Genomic DNA, 18,504 nt, shown 5'->3' with positions numbered 1-18,504 from the left:
TTGAGAGTTTGCTCATTTTAATAAATACAGCAGAATTACTCAAATCTTGGCAAAGTCAATTTCTAATCCTGTGCCTGAGTTTTGTCATCCTTAAAAAGTGTATCTGTATGTTAAAGGAGAATATCAAGAAAATGAAAAGACAATCTACAGAATGGGAGAAAATATTTGCAAATCATATATCTGATAAAGGTTTAGTTTCCAGAATGTAAGAAGAACTCATATATAAATATATATAAGTAAAAAGACAATCCAATTTAAAAATGGGCAAAGGATTTGAGTAGACATTTCTTCAAAGAAGATATACAAATGTCTAATATGCAACTGAAAAGCTGCTCAACATCATCACTCTTTAGGGAAATGCAAATTAAACACAATAAAATACCACTTCACAATCATTAGGATGGCTGTATTAAAAAGAGACAGTAACAAAGTTTGGCAAGGACGTGGAGAAATTGGAAACCTCAAACACTTCTGGTGGGAATGTAAAATGGTATAAAACTATGGAAAACAGTTTCTCAAAAAGTTACACGTATAGTTACCATATTTCCCAGCAATTTCTAAGTACATACCCAAGCGAATTGACTTGTACAGGAATGCTCATTGCAGCATTATTCATAACAGCCCAATGCTGGGAACAACCCAAATGTCCATCAGCTGCTGAATGGATAAACAAAGTGTGGTATATTCACACAGTGGAATATTATTCACCTGTAAAACAGAATGAAGTACTGATACATGCTATAACATGAATGAACCTTGAAAACATTGTACTAAATAAAAGAAGCCAGTCACAAAAGTCCCCACATTGTGGGGCCTTTCTGTGAAATATCCAGAATAGGCAAATCCATAGAGATAGAAAGTAGATTAGTGGTTGCCAGGGGAGGGAGGAATTGGGAGGCATGGCGTTTCTTTTTGGGGTGGTGGGAATGCTCTTAGAATTAGTGATGATGGTTCTACAACCTCGTGGATACTAAAAGCCACTGAATTGTTCACAGTAAAAGGGCAAATTTTATGTATAGTTTGTGGATTACATCTCAATTTTTTTAAAAAGTAGATTTTTGTGTCCTCACATACTCCATGCCTGGAAGGTTCTTTACCTTTTAGATAAAATAATTCAAAGATTACCAGAACAGAACATCATGGCTACATACTAAAAATTACAATAAAGATCTGAGTGTTTTTGCTGAGACTATTTTTCCAAAACTGACAAAAAATGGCATATGTAGTAGACAGCTTCTGTCACATTTCTTCTTTCAAAATCTTGTGAAAATTTGTATTTCTCAATATATCATTTTCAAAAATTTTTCATTTTTATTTTTTGTTGTACTACTATAAATCTGAGTTGAAATGTCTGAAAATATTGACATAAAATGGTATTTTTGTTAGTTTCTCATAATAACAGCTTTGCATTTAATTTCAAAAGACCCTGTTTATAAGTTTTTATAACAGATTTGTTGCTTAGCATTAACTGGTATGGTTTTAGAATTAAATATTATTGTACTGGAATTTATAAGGAGAGAAATACTAGACAAGTTGAGGTACAGTGAAAGGATGTTTTCAGGAACCAGGACATATAATGCACATTCAAAACTTCTGGAAAATATAGAAAAATGTCTGCTTTACTGCAAACTAAATTTTCCCTAATATTTTTCTTCAAATTATTTAATGTAGCAAGATATATACTTTGCTTTTAAAATCTAACTTTTTATTGACATATAAGTAACTTTTCAATGCTCAGGTTTTCACTTTTCTAAATACCAAAGTCATTCCTCTTAAACAGTCTTCTTTCTTTTGCTCCTTGAAACTAAACACAGTTCAGGTATTTGATTAGTGGATGCTAGAATTTGACCTGGAGCTTATATAATTAGAAGAGACACTAGTTTTCCTCATTTAAAAGCCTAGCTAGCATATGACAGTCTCCTTTCCAGGGAAGTCAAACCTCTCTAGTGCTTCTTTTTATAACCTTTAAGTTAATTCAGCATCCAGATACGCCTTGATCTGTGGATGATATAACCACAGCAAGCAACATGGGGTAAGTGTGTGTTTTTATGTGGTTTAAGAGGCATTGAGAGGGGAAATATTTTTATAAGAGAAGAAATCCCGTTAATCCTTACTAATTTAGACTCACAATATGCTAACATTTATTTAAGGTAGACATTTAAAGAAAACTTTCTATTCAAAAGTTATAACAATGTAATACTTGTGAAATGTTCATTTTCTTGATTGGTTTTTGTATTATGTCATAATCTGCCTTTGTAGGTTGTCAACTATTGAAATGTTTGGGGACTGAAGAGTTTTGCATATTTATGTATTTAGTTGAAGCCAAATTAAATTTTGAGAGCAATCTTAAAGGATGACAGGATTCTTGATTTACAAAGCAGATAAATCCAGCATGTGTGTATATGCCTCTTTGGGATTAAGGATAAAGAATGAAAAAGATTAGGAATGGAAAGAGGTTGATTTATGCCTGTTGTAACAGAAAAGGGATAGAGGATTCTATCAGAGTTCACTCCTTTATGTACAGAAAAATATGTGCTGATTTATTACTCAGGGACATTAGTGAAACTTAATTCTAAACCTTTTGTGGGGCTTTAGGGGCATGATGAGAAGAATTGGATTTCATTTGAAAGCTTTCTATTCTTAAGCGAGAATGGGATTCTATCATAATTAGTATTGGAATTGTGTGGGTTTTTATATGCTGAAAAAATAGTATTCTTAAAATAGAAAAATGTGTCTTTTTATTACCCTTTTGTCTTTTTTAATAGCTCCTTTCAATACAAAATTATACTTCTGCAAATAGTAAAGCCATTTCACTGAAGGCACTTCTGAAGGATTTAACTAAATGATCAGAAATTTATACTAGAGAAACAAATTTTTTGACACACGTTTACACTAAGTAGTTCCCATGAATTTCATTAATATCTACATTTTTGCTAATACTGTGGGCTCTGAAAACGCAATCTAACCCAGTTTGGAACCTCAGAGGCTTTTGAAAGGAAGATGATCATACTATTGTTAACTTTTAATACAAATATAAAGGTTAACAGATAAGTGCCTTGTACAAATTTCACATACATTTGGTTGATTTGATTTGGGACAGAATTGATAAGGATTCTCTTTATTCCGCCTCCTTCCTTCTCTCTTCTCTGTGTATAAGAGTGTAAATCAACATGGCAGGCCGCTAGTAAACTCCAGGCGATGGGCATACAAAGAGTCTTCCTTTCTTCCTCTCTGTCTCTCTCTCCCTCCCTCCCTTCCTTCTTTTTTCTGTAATGGCAATAGTTCTTAATCTTTTTGGGGAGTGGAGGATCACTGTAAGAATCTTTGTAAACCAGCCCACCCTCTGTGCAAAAAAATGTAAAATCACACAAAATTTTGCATACAACTTCAGGAGATTTGCAGATGGCCTGAATCCCAATCTTGGGACCTCAGGTTAGGAACTTTTGATCTTGAGGTTTAGGACTGGATTATAAATTACTCAGTATTTTTCTTCGTTTCTGGATTTTTATAAAATGTAGGAATCTTTAATAATTCCTGCTAATCTTCTCTCAAGGACAATGTCGAAGATGCTGGTTCTCCCATTGACCCCCTCCCAACACACATACACACACACACACACACACACAATTTACATGAGAGTGAAACACAGTTTAACCAATATCCATAGGTTCAACAATCACATTACTGCTGCTTGTCCCCATGACTTGGTTAATCATTTGTGCTTTCAAGAGTGCCAGGAATCACCTCGGGAATCATGGAAGAAAAAAATCCTCGTGCTTTTATTTGTAAGATGATTTCAGTGCCCCAAATAAGATGAATTAAACCATAAATTGCTAAATATTACAAATATTACACAGGACACTCTTCTGATTGGTAGGTTTGTGATTATTTTGTTTTCTGTTCCTGCCCTTATTGAGAAAAGAGAGGTTAGCAGATATTAACACCTGTTTAAGTCTTCCTAAAATAATCAGAAAAATTAGAAGTGGCAGCTGATCAGATGCTCAAATTTGTCCATTTGAGGAAATCTCTAGAGTTTATTCCCTGAGATTGAGGGAGTAGCTATTTAGGATTTGGGCGGTGGGGTGGCTACTTATATGCCCTTGTATGGGTCTATGCCAGCCCTTTCCACTTTTCCTCAGGCTATGCTGGCATGGTTTTAGTGAGGAACAAAGAGACAAATATTAGAAAATTGTTATGTTCTCTAGAAAGGCTCCTCCTTCTCTTAAATTTTCACCCGATTTCTAATGGATTGTGTGAGTGGCTGGGGTGGGTAGAGATGGTGCAGAAGGGTGGATAAAGAGATAATTGGGGAGAACCAGAAGAACCTTACTGTGTAAGGGACCCTGACACCTGCTATTTACCATAACACCTGGGCAAAGGATGAACAATGGGAAGAAGGATGCATTTCTTTGCTGAGATACTTTTCAATACTCTTTCCCTATCTCCTAGCAGTTATACAGTGCATTCCCCATTGATATCTGGGGAAAATATAAGTTAAGGCTCTGCTAAAATTGTAGAACCAATAAAGTTCGTTAGGACAGCATATTCAGCCTCCTTTTAGTTTCCCAGGTCAAATGAGTGTAGAGTACTTTCTCAAATTCTTTAATGGATCTATTCTCCACTGCTGAATCTGAGAATTATAGTCCAACTCTTTTTCTTGGGCAAAGCGTATATTTAGCTCCTCCAGTAACCTTTGAAATGTCACTTCTATCTGTGCCCTCCTTTCCTTTCTAATAGTTGCTTCCCTAATTCAGGCCATCATTACCTTCGGATTGTTAAACATGCCTACTCACTGGCCTCTTTGCAGCCGGTCTTTCCTCTACAGTGCCACAAGAGGCATCTTCTTACCGAAGATGCGTGATCTGGTTACTCCATTGCTTAAAAACTTTAGTGATTCCTTGTTCTCTCCACCACAGAGCAGGCTCCTGACAGGATATCCACGGTCCTGTATCTGTCTCCAGTCTGCCTCTCTAGGCTTCCCCCATGCTCTACCCTCAGTGCTTCCTAGGATCCCTAAGTCCACCTCTGCCTTGTAACTTTCTACTCCTGTTCCTTTGCTGATCCTCTTTTTACCATGTCTACAAATTATTCAAAGCCCAGCTGAAATCCTATCTTCTTCATGAAACTTTCTCTAACCCCTACAACTGGAACTCATCTTTTCTGAAAGTTTTAGGCACTTTATACTTTTCTTATTGCATTTGTCACAACCCATCCCATGCTGCTGTTATACATGTGTCTCATTCTTCCTACTAGACTGTAAGCTCCTGGAAGGAGGAACAATTTTTTATATTTCTCCCAGCACCTGGCACAATGCCTTTTACAAGGTATATGCTATAAATGCATGTTGAATTGGAATGAACTGTTTTTCCTATAATCCACAAAAAAAGCTAAAAACTTAATTTTTGCCAAAGTTTCTTTTTTCTTCCCCAATAGAGTGACACCATTTTCCAATTCCGATCTGAAGAACGCAAATGACTGTATAATATCCAAAATATGGGTGACACAAGGGAGAAAGTGTAAAAACCAGGACTGGAATGACACACTAGAGACATCTGAAGAGTGGGGAATTTGTTGTTAATAAGTAAAAAGCGCACACAGGCTCAAAGGAAATGAGAGAAATCTTTCAAGAATTAAAAATGGTTCTTGGTTCTAGACAACTTCCTAGAGGGCCAGCATATCAGTAAGGTTGGGTTCATCTGTATATGATGGAAAAACCAAAATAATAGTGGCTTAAACAATCTAGAAGTTTATTTCTCTCTTACATCAAAAAACAAAACAAAACAAAACAACCCAGAGGTAGACTACCCAGAGCTGTTAGAGCAGGTCCTTTTGTGGGGGACTCAGGTTCCTTCTACCTTGCTCATCTGCCATCCATAGTGTACCACCTCCTGGTCCAAGAAGGTTGCCAGGACTCCACCTATCTCACTGGTGTTTAGACAGCAGGAAGGAAGAATGGCAAGAAAAAGATATGTTCTCTCTTTTAAGGAGATTTCCCAGAAGTCACTCACACTGTTTCTGCTTACACCTCATGGGTAGAATCTATTCTTGTGGTTACACAAGAATATAGCTATATAGGAGAAGGCAGAAAATAATTTTTTAACTGGGTTACTAAAAAAGAGGAGAATGGATACTGGGTGGCAACTAGCAGTGACTGACAGAGCTAGTATCAGGCATTACATTGCCTCTTATATTCTTTCAGGACAAAGAACAGCATTATGCACAAAAAGGAATCTGTTAAGAAAAATTTTCTGTAAAGTTAAGGGGGAAAAAAAGAGCAAGCCAGGCTAGGAATAAACATAGATTTGCTTAGGATAAAGGACAGGGACCTTGACAAAATGACAAAGGTGACTAAGTTAGCCTTTGGTCCCCCCCACGGCCCACTCCAACATCCCAGCCCCTGCCCCCCAGCTTTCATCTCCCTTAACCCTCACATCTGCACAGTGAGGTGACTATTATTATTATTACTATGCCAATTGTACAGATCAAGAAACAAAAAAACCAGGAAGATTCAGAGACTTGGCCAAACTGCCCAAGAGGCTTCAGATAATGAAAAATAAATAAAACATATAGCTGGCTTAGAACCTTCTGTACTGCTCAAAAAAACCATGTAAATCATGCAGTGTTCTCCAAATGGGTTTGTACTTAATTTTGACTGTAGATCACCTCAATTAGCCCCTACAGAAAAATCCATTACAAACCTATTTTTCTTGTCACTTGACGTAGGTGATTTCATTTAGTGTGAGATACTTAGGAAACTCTTTAGATTTGTGCCTTTCATTATTTAAGGGTCAGATGAACTGCTCTGAACTCTTCTGATTCAGGAAAGCCCCCCAAGACATGCCGGAGTGTTCCAGCTATGTTTTTAAATACATAGAAATTTACTTTTATTGGTCACCCCAAAGGTACAAATACTGAGGTCATTGTGCCGACTCAACACCAAATGACTGAAAAAGTAAAAGACTAGAGAAAGAAGAACTGTTATTTTTCACCTTATATATTTTTAACTATGAGAAATTTTTAACAATCAATTGCACACATAATAAAAACTTTTAGTTATGAAATTATAGGAAAAAAAGGGTAGTATAAATTACCAAGTACCTGTCATTATCAACAGCGTTTTATTTTTTATAGAACCTCTAAAGAAATCAGGAAGACTTCACACAACATGATGTGATGTCTGCTGGTGGAGACAGGCCATGAGGTGAGTGAAAATTGTAAAGAACTACTAGTAAGAACGCACATCAACAAAGAGCTTAGTTTAAACCAATGTACTTGTACTTATTTTGTACCAGTATAGTTATAAATTGTTTTAAAGAATTTTGTAACCTTCCTTTGTTTAAAAACAAACAAATTAACATATTATGGGATTCCTTTATTAATTAGCAGTCAGCTGATAGCCACCTTATAAACCAGTCATGTTACATCAGACTTTAACTGTGTATACAAATGCTTACTCATGGTATTGAGACCAGAAAGAACAATGTTTTAATTGAGTTCTATTTTGTATGTCTTTGGGGAATTGCAAAAAAACCTTAAGAACAACAACATTTACTTTACATTCAACTGATACTCACTGAGTCTCTACTTTATGCCAGGCTTTGTGACATAGTAACTATGTGGGTTAGGTAAGGCTTATCCTCATTTTACAGTTGAGGAAACGTAGGTTTATAAAGGTTAAGTAAAGTTCCCAGGGTCACAAAACTAAATGAGTAACAGAGCCGGAATTTGGAGCTGGAATGTTTGATGCACTTAAGAAAAAACTCCCAAAGTTTAAAAGATTATTTTTAAATTTCAAATCTAAAACGTGCACATTGTAATACAAACAAACTTGGTCAAGATGGAAGAGTATAAGTAGAACTTGAAAGCACATCCCACCGCTACGCCCATCCCTCTTTCCAAGCACAACTGCTGTTAGTAGTTTGGCATAAATCCTTCCATATCTTTCCTTTTGTCCAATGTACTTTTCACTGTATCATACGTCCTGTCTACTTAAAGACATCAACAACTAAAGGAGGCTAAATTACCGTCTATCTTCACTAGTATAAAATCTACCTTTAAATAATAACTGAAATGCTCATTCAGCTAACATTAGGCATCCAACTGTAGAGACACAAAGAAGAACAGAAGTCACTCTCTGTTTCCTAGGGACTCATAATCTAGTGTAGCAGTTCCTAATTTGGTTTTGAGAGAGCAGATATGGACTCCTTCGAGAGTCTAATGTGAGCTCTGACCCTTCTCTCCAGAAGAAAATGAATCTACATAAAATTTTGCCTATAATTCAGGGGATTCATGGACACCCAGAGAGTATATGGACCCCTGATCTTGTAGAGTAAGATTTTTATATTAATAATTTAACATAAATACTGTTATGGAAGTGTGGACAAGATACTGTGGCAGCACAGAAAAGCAAGGACTTAACTCTACTGAGATATGTCACGAAAGACAGGGAAGAGTGGTAATTGCACAGAATCTTGAAGGACACAAGGAGTTGACAGCTAGCCCAGGGGAGGGAAAGGACGTCCACTGAGGAAACATTTATAAAGCCCAGAGGCTAGAAAGGACAGGGGACCACATGACTGTCTTTGTGATAAGAGCCCAGCATGTACATGAGAGTGACTAAAGTTGGGTTTGCAGAGCTAGGTAGAGGCCAGATCATGAAGGGATTTGTCTATTGTGTTAGGACATTTGAACTTTAGGAGTCACTGAGATATAAAAAGGAGATACCATTTGATTCAGAGTTGTTGGGAGATCACTGATGAAATAATATACTATTAAAAAGATACATTGCTAAAATCGAAAGAAGTTGATTGGAAGGTCATTGCTTTTACAAAGGCAAGTGGGAGAATAAAGCTCTGAAACTGCATTTGTAAGATAAAACTCAAAATTTGGGCAACACATCTGGCCCCTCACTGTGGTGAGTCCCAAGCACAATCAAGCTAGCGTCAGCCACTCAGAGTGGATCACTCACTCCCGTTTGCCACACCCGCATGCCCTCTGCTCTTCTCCAGGAACTCCTGATGGACCATTTGGTTTCCCATTGACTCTTCCACCTGCAAAGAGGAGGAAAGAGAAAGAGGGTAAAATAGATCAGGTTCTCAATTTTTCTACACTGAGCATGTATTGCTTTTATAACTATTTTTTGTAATTTAGGTTTTAAAGTAAGGTAGTATAAAGCAAGGCTTACAAATAATGTCACAGCTGGTTCATTTCTATTTGGCTCTACTTAACCTAATAGACCTAAGTAAAAATCCAATATTAGTTTCCACCTCCTACTCCTTGGCAGTGGCTTCACAATTAAGGTAAGACTATAAATTCTCAAGGATGTTTCACTTGATAAATATTTATTATTTATCATTCATTTGAAATTTTACTTATCAGATGCTATAAAGGCTGTGAAGACTAAGCTTGTACGAATATTGTGTATGCAATTTTCTGTGTATGATGTATCATAAAAATTTTGTGTGTGATGTATCACAAAAATTTTTTATAACACATTTGGTGGTTTAAAAGCATTTGGTCTTTCTCAAAGGGTAGTGCTCCAAAAGGTTTCTCAGTCTACATATTTAGATAGTGAACTTTGTTAAAACAAAATTTACAATTTAGGTGAAATAGCATTGATTTTTTCCAGCTTGCCTTTTCTAGCTCATTAATTTAAAACATATATGTCTTCTTGCTATTAATATAAAGTTCTGTGTTGTTTTCTTTGTCCCCCAGCTTTACTGAGGTAAAATTAACAAATAAAATTGTAAGATATTTAAAGTGTGTGATGTGATAACTTGATATATGTATACATTGTGGAAGGATCCCCTCCATCAAGTTGATTAGCACATCCATCACCTCACATGTTTACCTTTTGTTTTTTTTTGGTGAGAACATTTAAGTTCTGCTGTCTTAGCAAATTTCATTTATACAATACAGCCTTATCAACTATAGTCACTATGTTATACATTAGATCCTCAGACCTTATTCATCTTATAACTGAGAATTTGAACCCTTTTACCAACCTCTCCCTGTTGTTTTTTTTAGGGAAAAAAATCATTAACCATAAACATCCTCTGGAATTTAATTAAATTCAACTCAAACTTGTGTTGAGTGCCCACTGCAACAAACTTTTCATGTCAGAGGAATGTGAACAAATGATATAAATGAATTTATCTTTAAAACTCAAGCTAACTTTGCATGCCTCTTTATAAAATATCTGAGCATTTAAAAATATATGATAATTTTAAAAATTACTTACCATTGAGTAAAATTACTACCATAAGGAGATGATCCATGATTGTCTCGAGGCTTGAAGTCCAGCACTCTAGTTTGATAAGAACCAGATACCTGCCAGGTAAAATGAATATGAGCAAGAAATGCTCCCTGCCCTGGTGGAGCTTATAGAGTTGTGTGAGAACAGACATAGAGACTATTGCCCATAATTCCCAGCTGGGAGAGAAACTAGCAATATAGTATGAGAATGTAGCAGGAAAGTGATTGACTATGATTTGGAGGATCAGGGCAGGCTTCATAGAGTAGGAGGTGCTTGAATTGAGCCTTGAAGGGTGAGAAATATTTCATTAGGTATTTGAGGAGTAGAAGATATTTGAGGCATAGAAGATGGGAGGAACAAAGGTACAGAGGCAAGTGTGTTTGATGAAATGCATGAACTGTGACCATCTACACATCTATATCATATTTATAGAACTACTATACAGTTTTACTTGAAATATTATGAAATAGAGAAAGAAATCAAGTAAGTTCAGCTAGTCCAGCCATTAGCTGTTAAAAGTAGCAAACTCATTTCAACTAATGTCTAACTGGTTACAAGGACACATGGGGAACTCCACCCAGGCAGCCTCTCCGAGGTTCAGAAGAGTGGCCCCAGAGGATACAGTGAGGTAATAATGATTTGCAGAGCTGATGAACTGGAATTAGTGAGAAGGGACTCCTGAGATATAAAATTAAGGTCCCCTAGGCAGAGCTGGATCAGAAGACCTGAGGCAGGCTAAAAATCTGGCACTCATTCAAACGGATTTTCTTTCAGTACTCAACATGTGAATAGAGGAAAGGCTGATCCTTTGGTGGAGGAAAGGTGGAGAAGGAGAACTCCTAAGGGCAGTACTCCGCCTCCTGTCCAGGATCACTAGTGGTTCAGCGCTGGCCTCACACTGGCTATACTACTCAGCAAAACAAAAAACTCTACAAGAAAACCAGACCCCCTGCTCTTAGAAGGCTTTTTGGTGACCATTTGTTGCTACTCAAGACTGCGTTTAGGATAGCTCGTCACCCTCACCTCCAAACACACAAACATACAAACCATACCCTCAAGATGTTTATCAAAGCATTCCTTTCAATCACACAAGATACTTTCCTTGAGAGAAGTCCTGATATAGTTTTCTCTCTCACACATTTCCAGGGTTCTTTTAGTACCCCTGATAGATTAGCACGAGCACAGCTCTTTAAGCCAGCTCTCATCCTATTTTCAGGCCAAAAATTGCCAAGCTATTGATTGTTGGGGGCTACCCACTCCCCACAACTGGGCTGAGGTGCTGCCGTGGATGCAAGCTCTTGGTTCTGATTCCTGCGGTGGTAATCAGCGCCTGCATGATGTTCACCTGTGAACTAGGCACTGGGGACGGCAGAAGCAGCTTCACATATGGTCCCTACCCTTGACAGCCTTTGAATCTAGATACCTCGGCAGGATCCAACATTTACTTTTTCTTTTATCTCTGCTGATCTCAGGCTAGGCTTGCAGCTTTGCCCTAGGAAAAATTGCAAGGGATAGTCATAATCACTACCAGAGACATAATCATACCAGTGACAAAGCTAATCAGACTCTTAGGTTAAGTAAAGTCAACCAACTATTTAAATCATGGATCTGGGATTTGAATCCAGATCTTCCATACTTCAAACGCTCAGATTCTCCATCCCTACTCCCAGTTGGCGCCTAGCTTGGCTCTCAGTGTTGCTCTCAATTAGCTAAAATGTTAGCTGACAACAGAGTGTGTCAAAAAAAAAAAAAATCAATCTCTCAATAGCCAAAGGAATAAAGTCATAGTGTTGGTGATAGGCAGTGAGGCTGATATATTTGGGCAAGGGGCCTGACCTGACAGCCATTTTATTCCACTTATTTATGAGGCCCACCTCACTGAGATTAAAGTGGTGTTATCAAATTCTATAATTACCGTATTTGTATAAGAAATTGGGACTCTGTCGTAAGCCATTTTATTATTTTTGTCAAAACAGAACCTTATGACTTGGTCAAGTCGTTTAACCTCTCAACCTCCTCTTTATTTGTGAAGTGACAGGGTTTGGCTGGCCAATCTCTGTGCAATCTTTCAGTTCTGATTTTTTTTCCACTACATGCTGAATCTTTAGTTTATATTGCAAGTAGTTCTCATGGGTGTGGTTTGGTTTGGTTTGGTCTTTCCAAACTAGGATATTGGTTCATTCATTTATTCAACACCTATTTATTTAGGGCCTCTTCTGTGCTAGGCCTTTTTTAGACCTTGGGGAGTGCAGAGTGAATAAAAACATCCAAGCCTTCATGAAGTGGAGGTGGCAGGCCAAGATGGTCAGTAAATAAATAAATAGAGAGCATTGTCATTTGGTGGTAAATGCTGTGCAGAAAGATATGCAAAGAAAGAGAGATGTGTGATGGAGCCTGGGTCCTGCTCATACATGCGTGCGTCACGGAAAGCCTTTCTAATCAGGTGACATTTAAGCAGAGACCAGAAGCCTTAGAACTTTCTTATCCTTCATGCATTCATGCATCCTTCAAGAGCTTGAAGTGGTCAAGAGAGAGGAATGAGAGGCCCTGGTGGAGGTGCATGAGAGCTTCAGTTTCAACCTCACCTTTCCCCCTCACATCCTTTGTGTTCCAGGATTTTTGCAAATGAGTTTTTCTCACTTCTGTGATGCTAAACATACTTGTCTAACATTTTAATGACATTTCAAATGTATTGCATCTATTTGTTTACTTAATTTTTGCTAATGGGGATTATGACTATTAACAGTAAATTTAAATTTAAAAAATTATGACAACTGAATTTACAGGATTTTAAGAAGCAGGGATTTGTTTTGCATGTGAACTTTGCATCCAGATTTACAGCATTTCTCTCTTCGGCTTCACCAACCACAGGCTAGAGGAAGGACTCCAGATGAGAATATGTGGGAAGGAGTTATAGATTCAAGGACTAGGCTGGAAATACTGCTTTCAAAGTGTTGGGTTTTGTTTCTCTAGATACATTTTGCATCTACTGGCTTATTCACTGCCTATCGCATAATTTGTTTTGGAGGCCAGGAGCAGGCCAGGAACCTGGATCCCCAAGCAGGTGAATGGCAGACACTCCAGGCTGAAGGCAGGTCCTCCAGCGTTAAAAGGAAAGAAATGGGCAAGCCCCAGGCAGTGAGGTGTCTAAGGTACATTCCAAAGTGGGTGAAGGAAGAAGAGGATTGATTTTCCCTCTAAATCCAAAACATTAGAATTGCAAACATATAACAAAGGCTAAGCCATTGCAGGCTACCTATTTTATGACCCTGTAACTCTGAAAATGCCCCTTAGGGCTGAGATAGAGCATTAAATCCCCTTGTTCCACTTTCCTAGCCTGAATTTCCAGTGGCCAAATTCTTCCTCCCTTGGTCTCTGCATCCATGACTGTTGATTACCAGATTTTTAGGTAAGAGAACACTTAATCAATTCATTATTAGGTCTTAATTAACAGCTAATTAATTAGAGAAGGATTATGTGTTAAAAAGTTACCATTGACAGCATTTGGCAGATTTATCATCTCAGTCAACAAACTTTTCTTGAGCTTCTACTCTGTGTAAGAACATAGAATGGGCACCAGAGAGACTGAGAGATGGGAAAAAGTAGCCTCTCTTCTCAAGAAACTTTTAATCCTATTTAGAAAATGAGATTATTCATGTAAGATAAGATAGCAGTAGAAAATCATGGTTTGGGTTCCAATTGAGTTCTACAGATATTCCAAGAAAGGAGGAATAATTTCCTATTGGGTTGAAGGCAGAAAGTTCCAGAGAGGGATTGAGCCTGAGTTAGACTTTGGGGAACTGAGTAAGGATTTGACAGTTGGAGTAGGGTGACAAGGGGCAGACCAGGCAGCAGGGAAAGCGAGAGACAAGGTAGGAATGCAAGTGGTGACTAAGACTCAGGAGGCTGGCACATCTCCTACATACTGGAAACAAAGTTGGACAGGAAGGTGAGGGACATTGTGCAGGACCTTGAGGTTTATGTGATATTTTATTAAGAAGACAGCTGTTCAAGTTTTTGAGCAGGAGCAAGAGATGATCACAGTGATATTTAAAGCGAAATAACCTAGTAGCAGTGTAGAGGGTTGATAAACTAATTAGGATGCTCTTACAGATGTTAAGGCACAAAGCAGTCAGGGTTGAACCACAGAAGTGACAATGGAAAGGGAAGGAGGAAATTTAAGAAACTTTACAAAGCAAGACGCAGAAAGACTTCACTGTGGTGGATTGTAGGATGAGGGGAAGATCATTCTGAGGTCTTAAGCTGGTGCCAGAACTAGGGAAATCTCAAGGGGGTGACTGGATAGGCTGAAGATGACCGATGTGATGGAAACAGGTTGAGTTTGAGGTAAACACGGAACAACCAAGTGAAAATATTCATTGGAGAGAAATATAAGTGCAACTAGGGATATTCATTTAGGAGAAAAAAAAGATGAACAGCTAATTTTGTTTCTGTTCCTCAAAATAAAGACCTGACTACTAAAAAATAGCTAAAACTACATAGTGGAAGAAATAGGGGTTAGGAGATTGTGAACTGCTTAGCATAATTTGGGGTACATTTGGGGTAGATTGAACAAAAGGACAGTTATGGAAGGCTCTGGGGACTGGAGGGCTGGTGATAGAGGCCATTGGTTGCTCTCTAACCATGTTGCTGAGCAATATTTGGAGACACCCTGCTAGATCTTAGCCTCAGCCTTTCAGAGCTTCCAGGACTTTGTGAGCCTCTTCATACTAGAGATGAGGAAATGGAAGCCCAGAGAGGGCTCCTGGCTTTGCCACAGTCCCGCAGTGAGTGAGAAGTCAGGGTTGGATCTCAGTCCACTATTCTTCCCATTTCCTGACGCTGCCGGTCCGCAGATGCACTAACTTCCTGGCTCTTATGAGAATATTTCCACATAGTTCTATAGTGGGAAGCCTGATGAAAACGTTTACAGACTTCATTATCAAAATGCCAAACGGATGGCCTATAAAGAGGGCTAAGTATGTAGCACTGAAGACAGGAAAAGATGTGAGGCATCATGTGTGCACCCTGTTAGATCAACTTGCCTTCAGGTAAGGGAACTGTGTTCTAGTGACATCAGAACAAGATGAAATGGGCATAATCTACACAGAGAATGATTCCTTAGAGCATGCTTACGCAGCCCTACAATAGATTTCAAGTGAGGTTGTTCAGTGTCTTTCCAAATATACTTTCAAATGTTCTGAAGAATAGGATTGCTATCCAACTCTCTGGCATGAGAGAAGTATGTAATTCAGTTTGGAAGCAGGAGGATGAAACACTTCTATTCTGTGTATTATTTACTTATTCCTGACCCAACTTGTTCCAAAAAGGAAATTGAAATAGTACAACAAAGGATTTAGGAATCAGAATATAGTTTCTTAGCAAAACCAGCCCCAGTGTGTTCTGGTCTCTTTATGGAATGTTTCTAGGCCTTTTCTCCTTGTGCCAAACTTGCCAGATGTGGTAAGAAATTACTCATTGGTTGCGTTCAGTCTGCCTTAGCTCTAGGGAGGGCATGTATGAAATAGGCTGAAATTATAAATGAAAGAAACTAATGATGAATTTACATTTTTCAGTTATCAATAAAAATGTTGAATATTTCTTATATCTAGGTTAGTATGCTGTTGGACGCTAGCCATAATGGGTTATAAGATGATCCTTGCCTTAGTGAGGATAGGTGACAGTTGAGGAGAATGGCCAAGGCAGGCTGATGAAGGCTATGAGACACGAACTGCCCTTTGAAGGTTGAGCAGGACCTGGGTTGGCAGAGGGCGGCGGTTTTTAAGGTAGGGGACCTGCAGGAATGAGATCCTCAGGTAGAAAAGCATATGGCCTGTGGGTGGACTAGTTCTGTAGGGAGAATGCTGTAGTTTTGGTGGCGAAAGAATATCACTGACCTCTGTCAATGGTGCATGGGCTGTGGGCTATTTTTCTAACTGAGATCCTAAATTTACAGCATTTGTCTATGATTTCTAGCTCCTGGAGTCTTTGTTCACTGGGAGGGAGAGAGAAAATACAGTCATTGTAAAGACTAGGTTTTACTCTATTCTCCTTCCTAACAGTTCTGAAAGTGCCAAAGGAAGATCCAAATTGGATGTCATTTTATCTGAACTATGAAAAAAATTCTCCCAGGAGAGACAGCAATAACCTGGTTTCCCCTCTCACCTAAAAAAGGCTTTGGTCACTGATGATCTATTTCACAAGGTACTACTAACGCAGTCATGTGATTCAGATCTTGTGAGTCCTGCAATTGCCACTGCTGTGGCAGGAGGAATGCCTCCTGAGTACTAGTTAAGGTTTTACCACGTTGATATACCCCCCCTGTAAATCAGGGTCATCCCTAGGGCTGAAGGGAGCACTCTCTACAGCTCAGGGCTCTTTCCCTTCACCATTCTCCCTGGGGCCTCTCTTGGCTTCACTGTCTTCCCTCTCTTCCAATTAGGACTGACTTAGTGAAAATATAGCAACAGTTGCTTTATTTTCGTTTGAAGTAGGCATTTACCTTGTATTGGGGCAACACCGTGCTCTCTGCCTCTTGCATAGAGTGTCTCTGAGAGGCTCTTAACTTCCACTCAGATGAATCCAGGGAGACAGGGAAAGGTTGAAATTAAAGCAAGTCAAATCAGGATAAGAAAAGAGATAGAGCAGGCCAGACCCAGTGGCCTAGTGGTTAAGTTTTGTGCGTTCCACTTTGGCATCCTGGGTTCAGTTCCCAGGTACAGACCTACACCACTCATCTGTCAGTGGCCATGGTATGGTGGCAGCTCACATACCAAAAAAAAAAAAAAAAAGAAAGAGGAAGATTGGCAACAGATATTAGCTTAGGCGAATCTTCCTCAGCTAAAAAAAAAAAAAAAAAGAAAGAACGAAAAGAGATAGGGCACATCTTCCTGACCAGACCCATAGCCCATGAAGCATTCCAGCTCACAAAATCAAGTTCTGACATATTTATTTATGCCAATCCATAAAGTGAGTCAGAGGAGCCCCTGGAAGTAATATAGTCTGAAATTTCTGATAAGTTTTGACGTCTTAAATGAGGCATTCTTAAATTTCAAATAAGTATCTCTAGCCAGTGGGTTGTTTCATGTGTGATAGCATGCTGGTGTTTTTCTGATTGATGCTGACACACAGCAACTCAACCAAATTACTCTATCCTGACTGATATTATTAGGTAAGCAAAAGAAATTAAGGTGCCAGTGGAGTGGAGGTGGGAGGATCTCTGTCATTCCATACGTATTCTGACCTAAAGACCCTCTGTGTGCTCCCAAGCTACAGAATTGCCCACTCTCTGGGCTTTGCCCTCTTCTCGCTGGCTCTGGGCACTGGGAGGCTGCTGGCATGGGTGAAGCATCAGTTATAATTGGTTTTGGTGTGGGGCCATTCATTGGGAAATACTGCTCTCTCTTTCATTCTTCAAGCCCAGTGATGGGCACAAGGGATATATTTCTGCCAGTGCAACTTTGCTTGATAGAATAAAATAGGATTATTTTTTCCTAACAAAAATCATCTCCAGGCTAAACTCTTTCTATATTTACTACTCATTCTTTACTGCTTATATGAAGCACATTGTGATAAAGAGCATGTTTTTCTTGTAGTCTATCAGATAAGAATTCAATTCACTTCCACAAACATTTTTTGAGCACATGCCCAGAATGGGGAAAGGAGCTGGGGATACAAAGATGAATAAAACACTGCCGCTGCTCCTGAGCTGCTCATTGTCTGGGGAGGGAACTAACGTTCAGGCAGTTAACTAAGGATGTGACCTGGTTCAGTGGAGGGGCCATCCTATTTCTAGCAACCCTCATATTTGAGAAAAGGCCAAGCAGGAGGCTGACGTGAGGACCAAGAACCATTTTCAAAATAAGATTATTTTTTATTTGGGATGTCTAGTGTCAGAGTTCTATTTTAATTCTGTAATTTATTACCTTTGCCATTTTAAATTGCTATGTACTTAAGGATGATTTAATTATACATTTTTTCGAAGTGGGTATAAAAAGTTACGTTATCACTGAGGTATCTTCATTTTAAACACTTGCATACCTATGTATTACGAAACTTGTCTTATCTCCTTATCATTTTGCTTCTAAGGGTCACACTGTACACTTTGTTTTCTGGCATTATGTTAATTAATGAATTATATTAACAGATTCATAAGCATCAAGCCATTTTTATATTCCAGAACAAACTCTATTGGTCATAGTGTTTTATTTTTGTTTCCTAATATTTTATTTAGACTATTCATATATTTA

The 18,504-nt window shown here is 38.4% G+C and overlaps 1 protein-coding gene across 39 annotated transcripts in view; it reads left to right on the top strand.

Moving 5' to 3' along the window:
* The first annotated feature begins 1,829 nt into the window (after window positions 1-1,829).
* ARHGEF33 (Rho guanine nucleotide exchange factor 33) overlaps window positions 1,830-18,504 on the top strand; it is a 111,984-nt gene continuing 95,309 nt past the window's right edge. For 36 of the 39 annotated variants that reach the window (XM_070235569.1, XM_070235570.1, XM_070235585.1 and 33 more), the window contains exons 1-2: window positions 1,879-2,032; window positions 7,132-7,201. The gene's annotated coding sequence lies outside the window, so the exon portion shown is untranslated. Of the gene's footprint in view, window positions 2,033-7,131; window positions 7,202-18,504 lie in introns of all 39 variants that reach the window. The other 3 variants (XM_070235595.1, XM_070235593.1, XM_070235594.1) reach the window with 1 other exon arrangement.

The sequence above is a fragment of the Equus caballus genome, chromosome 15 (genome assembly GCF_041296265.1).
Source record: "Equus caballus isolate H_3958 breed thoroughbred chromosome 15, TB-T2T, whole genome shotgun sequence".
NCBI lineage: Eukaryota > Metazoa > Chordata > Mammalia > Perissodactyla > Equidae > Equus > Equus caballus.
Note: the sequence above shows the minus strand (reverse complement) of the source record. Positions and strands in the feature narration are given on the sequence as shown.